The sequence below is a fragment of the Penaeus japonicus genome, unplaced genomic scaffold, assembly GCF_977035675.1.
Source record: "Penaeus japonicus unplaced genomic scaffold, GWHDUDI00000001_assembly GWHDUDI00000011, whole genome shotgun sequence".
Lineage (NCBI taxonomy): Eukaryota > Metazoa > Arthropoda > Malacostraca > Decapoda > Penaeidae > Penaeus > Penaeus japonicus.
The window spans coordinates 14,178,455-14,188,454 of NW_028234413.1; the positions used below are offsets into that span (position 1 = coordinate 14,178,455).

At 40.2% G+C, this 10,000-nt stretch overlaps 1 protein-coding gene across 1 annotated transcript in view; it reads left to right on the forward strand.

Annotated features, from left to right (window-relative positions):
- The window catches only part of Pisd (phosphatidylserine decarboxylase), a 22,100-nt gene that overhangs the window by 1,044 nt on the left and 11,056 nt on the right, over nt 1–10,000 (forward strand). The gene's annotated exons all lie outside the window — the stretch shown is intronic.

Sequence of the window (10,000 nt, forward strand, 5' to 3'; positions counted from 1 at the left end):
CGCCCATCGTTGTATCTCGTTTTATTCTCGTCATTTATCGATCTTGCTGAATAAACCGGGAAGATTATACAGCCCGTAAGAATCGTTGCTGAAATGTTCACTGTCTTTTGCATTATTTATGCTTTTGTTGTTGGTGTTATCAATATTATTGGTTATGTTGTTATTAGTAGCAACTTTGTTATTGTTATAAGTCGTAATGTTGTTATTAATATTAGTGTTATCATTATTATTATCATTATTACTATTATTGTTATCATTATTATTGTTGTTGTATTTATTAATGTTTAATATGACTGTTGATTACGATTATTTCAATATCATCACTATTATTCTGATTACTATCGTTGTTATCATTTTCATCACTATCATAATTAGTCATCATGATCATTATTATTGTTGCTATTACTGTCTTAATTACGCTTCATGAATTATGACAATCATATAAATGCATGGTTATGGCCTTGTGATTTAATTATATCAATTTTGATAATTTAATATGATAATTAATATGTCATGTCATTTCGCTAACCATCATGATGCTGAAGGTGGTAATAATGATATGAAGAAAAGTTTACCTTCATGGTGAAGATGATAATGAAAAAGATGAGAACAATAATGATAATAATGATGACAATGACGATCACAGGAATGATAGTAACATAATGAAAAAACATTGAAAACACAATGATCGTCATAACTATGATCATAACCATGATAAAAGTAATGATAATAATTAAAACCATTACCATTACCACCAATCCACCAAGAATAATAACAAGAACGGCAAGCAAAACTAACGGACAGAAACAGCAACAAGTAATCCAATTGACCAAACGAAGAGCGCTTGTCTTCTGCACGTGACAAAGGTATGCATTGAAATTGCTACGGATTCGGTTTATTCGCGTGTCTGAGAGACTTTTTTGTCCTTGCCTAGGTAGAAAAGGAGAATGAGGATAAAACTGGGGAGGTGAGAGAAGAAGATAACCAATTGAAAAGAAGGGAAGACAAAAACGTTTTTTTCTTTTATGGAATCGTGTTTTAATTAAGACTGTCTGCAAATTCGCGTGGACATTATAAAAATGATACGGTAGGTTGGCATATATTCTCTTTAGTGTAAGAATTTGATGACTTACGATAATGAGGATGATATATAACGGATTTTAACTTTATTTAAGAAGGTTTATAACTATAGAGAACATGGTTTCAAATAGGTGATGAGCCCATAGCAACGCGTCATGACCTTCTAAATGGGGATGACGTCACGGTCTGACTTTCGCAGCATGTTTAGTCTTTCTTATGTAGAGTGTACAAACACTTACACACATACATACACGCACACACACATACACACAAACACACACACACACACACACACACATACACACACACATATACATACACATGTACACACAAGCACGCGCACACACACACGCACACAATAAGAGAGGGATGGAAAAAATAGAATCATGCCAAAGGGAAAAAATCATGAAAATAGACATGTAGGTAGACAAAGCAGAAACTTCGCAAACCCTAGATAATTAATTTCACAAGTCCTTATCAGTAAACCTTAGGGAATTAGACCCATCGTTTCACCAAAGACCCCTTAACTGGTGTGAACGAAGCCCATCTGTTCAATCCTTTTCACATTCTTCTACTATGGATGAGACACGAGACTTTCACCCTTATTGCTATAGATATTTGAGAAAGGTCTCAATACCCACGATGTGATTAGATCTCTATATCGATTGATAGACAGATGATCAACTCTTCAGACGACCTTTAAGATCAACCAGTTGCGCCGGGTAGAGGAGAGCTTCGTGCCGTTCGTGAAAATGGCTGGATTGGTTGTGTCAAGGTTATTTGCTTATATATCTTTTCACACTTATATAAGTTAATAGATGTTCTATAACTATCATTTATTCATGTGTGGCTTCATTCATCGGCCTGCTTATCACATCCTTGTTCCCCCTTTTTTCTTTACTTGTCATTATAATCATTCCAATGATGTGTTTAATCTAAAGAGTAATTGGAATTAAGTGCCCAGGAACTCATGCCGTGTGCGTCCATTTCCTTGGTGTATATTGCAATAAACGCTCCACTTGGTTCATTGCTCGCCTGTTTGTTTTCAGAACCCTTTCCGTTACGTGCAAGGAGGCCGAAGGAAAGCTAGGCGCGAGCGAATTGACAAATCTCTGTATCTGATATTGTGTATTTCGTCACCAACCTTTTCACTCTGGGAATGTATACAATAGGACGATTGAACAAGCCACCCATGGATGGCAGTATACATGGACCCTTTGATTAACTGCCAATGACGGTTCGACTCAGGCCGAAACTATGCGGGTGTTATTGCTTTGTCTTTGAGCATTGGATTTCTTTATGGTCTGCGGAGGTTATTTCAGTAAATGGTTTCCATGCCATAGAAATAGAAGGGAATATTCTGAATTCACTGATGCGTGTCAAACATTCCCTCTCGCTCAATAGGTAAGGAACGCTCCTTTGTCTTTTCTCAATTTCTTTGTTACTGAATGACAATCCATTCATTTTATATAGTAGTGATGTATGATATAGAGCAGTATAAAAATATACATCCTCAGAAATTGAAATTCCTTGTAGTAACTCCCTTATTAAATAGATTTAGGCTCTTGGTTGTAGGATCTCCGGGTGTCTGATTATGCTGGTATGTACACCTTCAGCCATGTGAGGAGATTAGCACGAGGCACGTCATCCACGCTTAATACCCTTCATCCTAATCTTACCACGAACATCTGTTTTTTTCTCTCTTTTGCCCTGGATATCACTTCGTGACGCAATATAACACACCTGTTTCAAGTCATTTTTTGGGGAAAGTAATCAGGTACAATGCATATGGGATGCTTATATATACATCATTGTCAGCGATAGCATTAATCCCAAGTGTTCACACTACTCATAAAACACTTGTGCCACCTTTAACAAGTGCAGCTCTCCCCCGACATTACTGATCGCCGAAATTCGTTTGATTAAACCCTGCCACTGAGAATGCTACCAATGCAGCGATATAGTTGTATGGCTGTTTGCATGGTTGCTTTATGCACACATAAATACGTACTCTTACACGCTCTCACACGCACAAGCAGTAACCATATCATATATGCAAGAAGTTTCTCTCTCTCTCTCTCTCTCTCTCTCTCTCTCTCTCTCTCTCTCTCTCTCTCTCTCTCTCTCTCTCTCTCTCTTGAATACACGGACACACACACAATAATAAACCCACTGACACACTTTTTTAGCCTATTTTACAATGCAAGCATGTGCTGTTAAATGAAATGCATTTCGTCGTAATTAATAACCAAATAACCGTTATCCTTTGTTTAATCATGATAACAGTGATAAAACACATAAGTGAATATTTCTTACAACTGCATTTTCAGTGAAAATAAGGGAATACACGAATTTCGGGATAGCAACCAACCTCAGTCATATGGCGACGTCCACGATATATCAGTTAATCAGTAAAGAACGCTCCGACGCCCTTCTTTTGTTTGCTTGCCCTCCGTGTCCTAAGGTTTCAAGCGCATGCACTGAATCACAGACTTAGTGAGCTGTCTGTCCAGTTAAGGTTGTTGAAACCATTATTGACTAGACTTTTCTCGAGTCCTCCATTAATCTTGACTGATCAATACTGCTCGAGGTGCCGTGTTTAAAGTTCCTTTTACTTTGTCAGTTTTTTTTTTAGGTCTTTTGATGGTTGTTGTGGAAGGATGACCTTTATTGTGTTGTTATGTGAGTGTTATTGTAGATGGCGGTTTTAAGTACAGGTGAAAATTCTTGTTATCATCTTTATTATTGTGAATTTTTTCCTTTTTTCTTTAAGGCCACTGCCAATATGTATAATTATGTTGCTCATATCAAATGGTTTTGTTAAGGTGATAATCATAGATTGCATTTGCGATGAAGTGATACACACGTGGTACATATATATGTATACTGTATGCATCCTTTCGTCCGTTTTTGTTTTCGTTTTTTTTTTTCTCTCTCCATTTTATGCCGCGCGTCAAACCCATTCCTCCCTCAAGCCAATACACAAATACGCAAGGCGGAACCTGACCCTTCACTAGGCGATGCATCCTGCCCTCTGTCCTACCCTTATTCCCTGTGGCTGGGCTGGGGCAAAAGGGTAGGGAGGCGGGTATGATCCCTGCCTGCCTATTTCCTCTGGTGTTAATTTGCTTTGACGGCTTTGGCCTCGATTCTCAGGCAATAGGGTCACGGCCGAGCTCTCCAATCAAGTGATCAGGCCTATTGCGTCTTCAGAGGATGCTGTGGCGTTTTGTTTATAGACACTCTTTACTTATTCCTTTCGCTCTAGATGTTGGTTATCTCGTGTGTGTGTTACTTTTCTTTGTTCTTTGTTTGCGGAATGAGTCCATATCCATCGTACGTTCTTTGTTCTAGCTTATCGTGATATTCACGTGACATGCAATCATAAATGTGTATACGTAAAGGATGTTAAAGCCGAAAAGTATAATTCAAACGCGAAGCAGGTATAACCATAGATAATAAATATAAATAAATGTTAAAAAAAGGCATAAAAAACGAATGGTAAACAAATACTTAGGACATTCGCGTGACCTTTCCTTCTTTCTTAATGCTTTTGCGTGAGATTGAAGTGTAGCTTCTTCTGTATCTTCCACCTTTGTTCATGCGACACCGCGTGACGTCATTTAAGCTGACGCGAGGATACTCAAGTCATTCGTATTCTATTCATAATAACGTGTCCAGCCACGTGCATACTCACTTTGATTATATGTGCAGCCTATAGGGTATTCGTATAAATAAGTTTATATAAAATCACTCACGTGCACACGAAGTGCACATAATTATATAAACACAAACTCACACACTCAATCCAAACAAAACGACGCTAAGACGTGTAAAGACACATTACCTGCACATTAACACTCACATGTAAACAGACACACTCAGTCACACATGCACCCCCACCCCTTCCCCACCCCCCAAGCCCGGCCAAGAGCCACGTGCACTAAAGGATTACAATCAGCTGACGTTTCCTAGTTGAGACGATACTTAGACACGTTCGTCCTGACTCCTTCTTCGTCCCTTGTCTCTCTCCTTTGTTTCCTCTATTCTTCCATTTCTCCGCTCCCTTTCTCTCCTATTCCTATCATCTGTCTCTACTTTACTTCGGCATTTCTCTCTCTTCTCGATTCCATTCCAGTCTTCCGTCCTCCCTTCTCCCTCTATCTCTACTCCACTCTATCCCTCATTCTCTCGCTCTTTCTCTCTTCTTCCCTCTCCCTCCCCCTCCTTGTTCTTCTTCCTTCACCGAATACCTTCCTTCACTGCTTTCATTTCCTCGTATACTCGTATGCTTATATGCTATCCCCCATTACACCATTGTATCCCTTGACATCAATTTCCATCGCTCAATACCACTTCTAACCTCTCGTCTTTTTCTATCCCTCTACGCCTTTTTCTATCACCACTCATTGAACATCACTTGCTATCCCCTTTCCTAACTACACTCTCTTCCTCCGACACAGAATACTTCTATTCATGAATACTTCTGTCTATCTACGATCACTACTTTCTCTCCCTGAATAGATCTTTCTATTCCCTAATTGCTACTTTCTGTCCCTGAACAGAATTCTCTATCCTTGAACAGAACTTTTCTTTATCCCTGAGCATAATTTTATATCCCAGAACAGAACTTTTCTTTATCCCTGAGCATAATTTTATATCCCAGAACAGAACTTTCTATCCCTGATCGCCAGTTTCTATCCATTCTGACGCCGGATTGAGACCAGACAATACATCCACACAGCCCTGAATGCAGACGTACTTCCCACAGCGTCACTCTGCGACCGCTCGCCTTCCCTTCACCCACACTATCACCACCACACCCACCATACTTCGGGGAGCAGTTATTAAAAGGGTTCGGTGAATTCCAAGTCGATCCTTCAATTGATTAGATAGTAATTAGTCGGTTAATCTATCGCATCGTCGAAATATTTATCGATTTAAATCCCCTTACCCTTCTGTCATCTTGTCCCTCCCCCTCGCCTATAATGTCTCATCTCCCTTGCCCATATTCCCTTTTCACTCACCCATTCCACCCACTCAACCCATTTTTCAATTACTTACATCTGCCCACGACATTATCAACTCTCCTAACCGCGTGCGACTTGTTTTTTTCTACTTCCTCTTACCTTTCAATCCCGTGACACGTATAGCTTTCTGCCACCTCACCTTCTTACTACACCTTCTCTTTCACGGCACACGCATTGCCAGAGCCTATTTAGTCCTCACCATTCATTGTTAATATCCTTAATGTTTATACCCCCCCCACTTCAGGAGACAAAAGAAGAAGAACAAAATATACATGAATGCTCTTAGGATCTGCTCTTTGTATCTTTGTGTCCCGTGTCTACCGCTTCCGTGTTGCAATATGCGAGATGAATTTCTTTTGATAATCGCTGCCACATGTAGCTTTTTTAAATGTCTTTGTTCGCCATATAATGTTGATAGACAATCCCACATTAGTCCCCCCAAATCCATTATAATACAATAATCGTTATTAGCCCCCACTGCTCTGAACCACAAACTTGTCCTGAGACTACAAACTTATATCTTGCTAACCAGGGAAGATATCAAATAAATATTAGACTAGAACAATCCAAATTCTCACTTTTGACTTGTTCGTAATTCCTTATTCAAATACAGAGCTTGTGCTTCTTCTCTCGCCAGCGTGTTCTTACCACGTGACAATTATTATGCATCCAGGAAAGAGACTTTCTGATGCCTTCACCTAATATAGTCTTCGAATCCCGTGTAAGGATTCGGTGTCCAAGGAAGGGAAAAGGATTACGAAAGAGAGAGAGATCACGTGACGGGAAAACGAGTGAGGGGAAACATGCAAAGGAATGAAGGAAGATGTGAGAACGAGGATAACCTATAAACAAATGAGTGATTACGGGTGATTCGTTGACGAGGGAGATATTCCGAAAAGGGGGAGGGATACGAAAGGAAGTAGCCAAGAGAAAAAAACACACAAGTATAGGGAACACGTGAGAAAGTAAGAAGAGGGAAAATAAAGGAAGACGTGAGAACCAGCAAACAAGAAAATGAAGACAAAAACGAAGAAAAAGAAAAATCATAACGTGAGAATGAGATATGATGAAATGATACGAATCCACTTGTGAAAATGTGATAGGATTAACTATAAAGCAGAGAAAGCTAGACGAAACAGATATTGCGTCGTGGGAGTTACTCGATGCGGCGCGGCGGTCGGGTGAGCGGGAAAGACCGACCGCAAATGTGCTTGATCTTGAAAAATAATAATGATAATAATGATAATCATTGCCTACATGTTCTTTTCTATTTATTTGTTTTGAAAGAATAAGATTGTCTTTTTGTTTATTGTGGTGTAAATGTCAATATGTACGCATTAGTTATCTGTTGTATGTGTTGTTTGATTGTATCATTGTGTGATATACTTGCGCGCGCGCGTGTGTGTATGTGTCTTTTTAAATGCATGCGCGTCAATGTGTCAAAGTACACGCATCCCCTTCCCTCCTCCCCCTCTCCTTACACACACAGAAGCACGCGTCTCCAATGACCTAACTTGTTGTGCCGAAGTGGTGCAGTGCCCCTACATCACCCCGACCTCGTTGCAACAAACCAAAACACACGTGACTTGTGTTCTCTATGTTGCAGTGGCACATCGAATGGGCTTTTTGAATCTGTCCACTCACATCCATTAATAAATTACTTGTAATCTCATCTTTATAGCATCCCTTAGAGGAAGAAATGTTCGTGAAAGGGGGGTTCAAGATTACATGCGCACCGGATGTTCCTAAGATTTTTTTTTTTTTTCCACAGGGAATTTAGCTCTCCCATTTTCTGCTCTGTATGGCAATCTGTAGTATACGATGATCATTAAACGAAGATTAAAATAACTTTCAAAAATCATATAAGATCAATAACCGCGATGTAATATAACAAGTACGAGGACCAGGGAGGATCTCGACTTAGCTATCGAAACGGAAATAGATAATCTCTGTTTCTCAGAAGGAAAACTAGACATTCGGAGACTTACGGCGAAACAACGGCTGCGGGATATGTGCGAGCGAACGAGAGGTAAAAGGAAAGGAACAAAGACGTATGGTTGAAAGGCCGAAGAACTTTTGGCAACGAGCCACGAAAAGGATTTGAAGCAAGAAAATCATATGCTGAGAGGTTAAAGGGGATAGAGGTTAGAATCGGAGAGAATTAGAATTGATAAAAGGAGAAAAGGGATGAAGTGGAGAAGAAGAAGAAATGTCGATTCAAAATGTCTGAACAGAAGCACGTTAATGAAACACCTTTGTGGCAGGTGATTTATAGATATGAATGTGTCAAGGGGAACATGAATGAGAAAATATGCAATCGATTGAAGCAAAGAAAGGTGGATAGACACAAAGGAAGCAAAAAATAAGAAATATGTACATACAAATATTGCATCAAAGAGGGGGGGGAGAAACGAGACAGAGAGACACATATATCAAAACAAAGACACTTTCTGAATTAATAAACTTGCAATGTGCTGCAACTGAACACCCCTCCCCCCATCCCACCCTCCTTCCCCCAAATGTCAAGCACGTCAGATAGCACTGACATCGCTCAGAGGAACTGCGTCCCGGAAGTGAAGAAGAGCTATTCCTTGAACCCGGAAAAGCTAAGAGGAGGCGAAATGGAGTCCAAGGGGCCTTTGGCTAAAATAAACTGCGGAACTGGAAGATCCGCGAATCTCTTCGTTTTTTTCTTTTTCTTTTTCAGATGTAAACAATGCTATTCTTTATTTCCCGTCTTAGAAAAAATGTCCGTTATTTCTTGAAATGGTGGATCTACGTCGTATGTTTGTTTCCTTCTGTCTCTTAAGCTCCCCTTTATATATTTCGAACTTTTCTCTGTCTTTCATTTTGAATTCGTATCCATTCTTTCTCTCTCCCTGTTTCTACTTCTTCCTCCCTCCCTCTGTCTTCATCTTACCTCTTTCCTTACTATTCTGTTTTCTCTCTCTCTGTATTCTTCCTCTTCTACTTCCTCTTTCCCTTCTTCATCCTCCTTGCTTTTCTTCTTTATCATCTTCTCCTCCTCCTCCTATCCCCCTTCTTCTTTCCCCCTATCCCCTCCACCCTCCTATTTCAATCACCATACTATCATCCTCCCCCTCCTCATCTTCCTCCCCCTTCTCCTCCTCCACGACCTCCCCCTCCTCTTCCTTCCTTCCCATCTCTCTTGAACCTCGACTCATGACTGTCTCCCCCTTCGTCCTCCTAAAACACCATGAGTGAAAAAGGCGAAAGGTTGGCCCGACGCCTTCATGTCTCCCGTCGGCTTTGGGATCAATATTGTGGGCGAAGCTGTGGGTTGAAAAGAGGTGTGGCTGACGCGGCATTATTCATAAGGGTGACACATGCTTTAAGGCAATGCGAAGGGGAAGGGGAGAGATAGTCAGCAACGCAAATAAAACGGAACAGATAAAACATTTTAGTAGTGAAAATGATAAGAACATTTAATTCAACTAAACGAGAGATATATAGCAAAGAGAGGTAGAGATAAAAGGAAGAAAGGACAAGAAAGAATATACGTAAAACACGAAGAACGGCGACATTATTGGAATAGAAAACAAATGAAGGATAACAAGATGAAGACGAAATGAAGATTAAAAAATCCAAACCACCACCAAAACTGTCAGCTTTAGGTAAAAAAAACTGATTGAAGGTGAGAGTATCATAGTCCGCTTGGCGAAGGGCATGAAGCTTGGCACTGACTCTCACTCGGAGGTTGTCGGGGTCGCAGGTGGCACCGGAAGGAAGGCCTACAGGTGGTGCATTACCATTAACTCGACAGGATGATCCATGGTGATTCCAAGGAGGTATAGCTTAATTATGTTCCGTTACGTGGGGGAGGGGGCATTTTTACTGATATATATTGTTTGTTGGTCCTATAACTATAC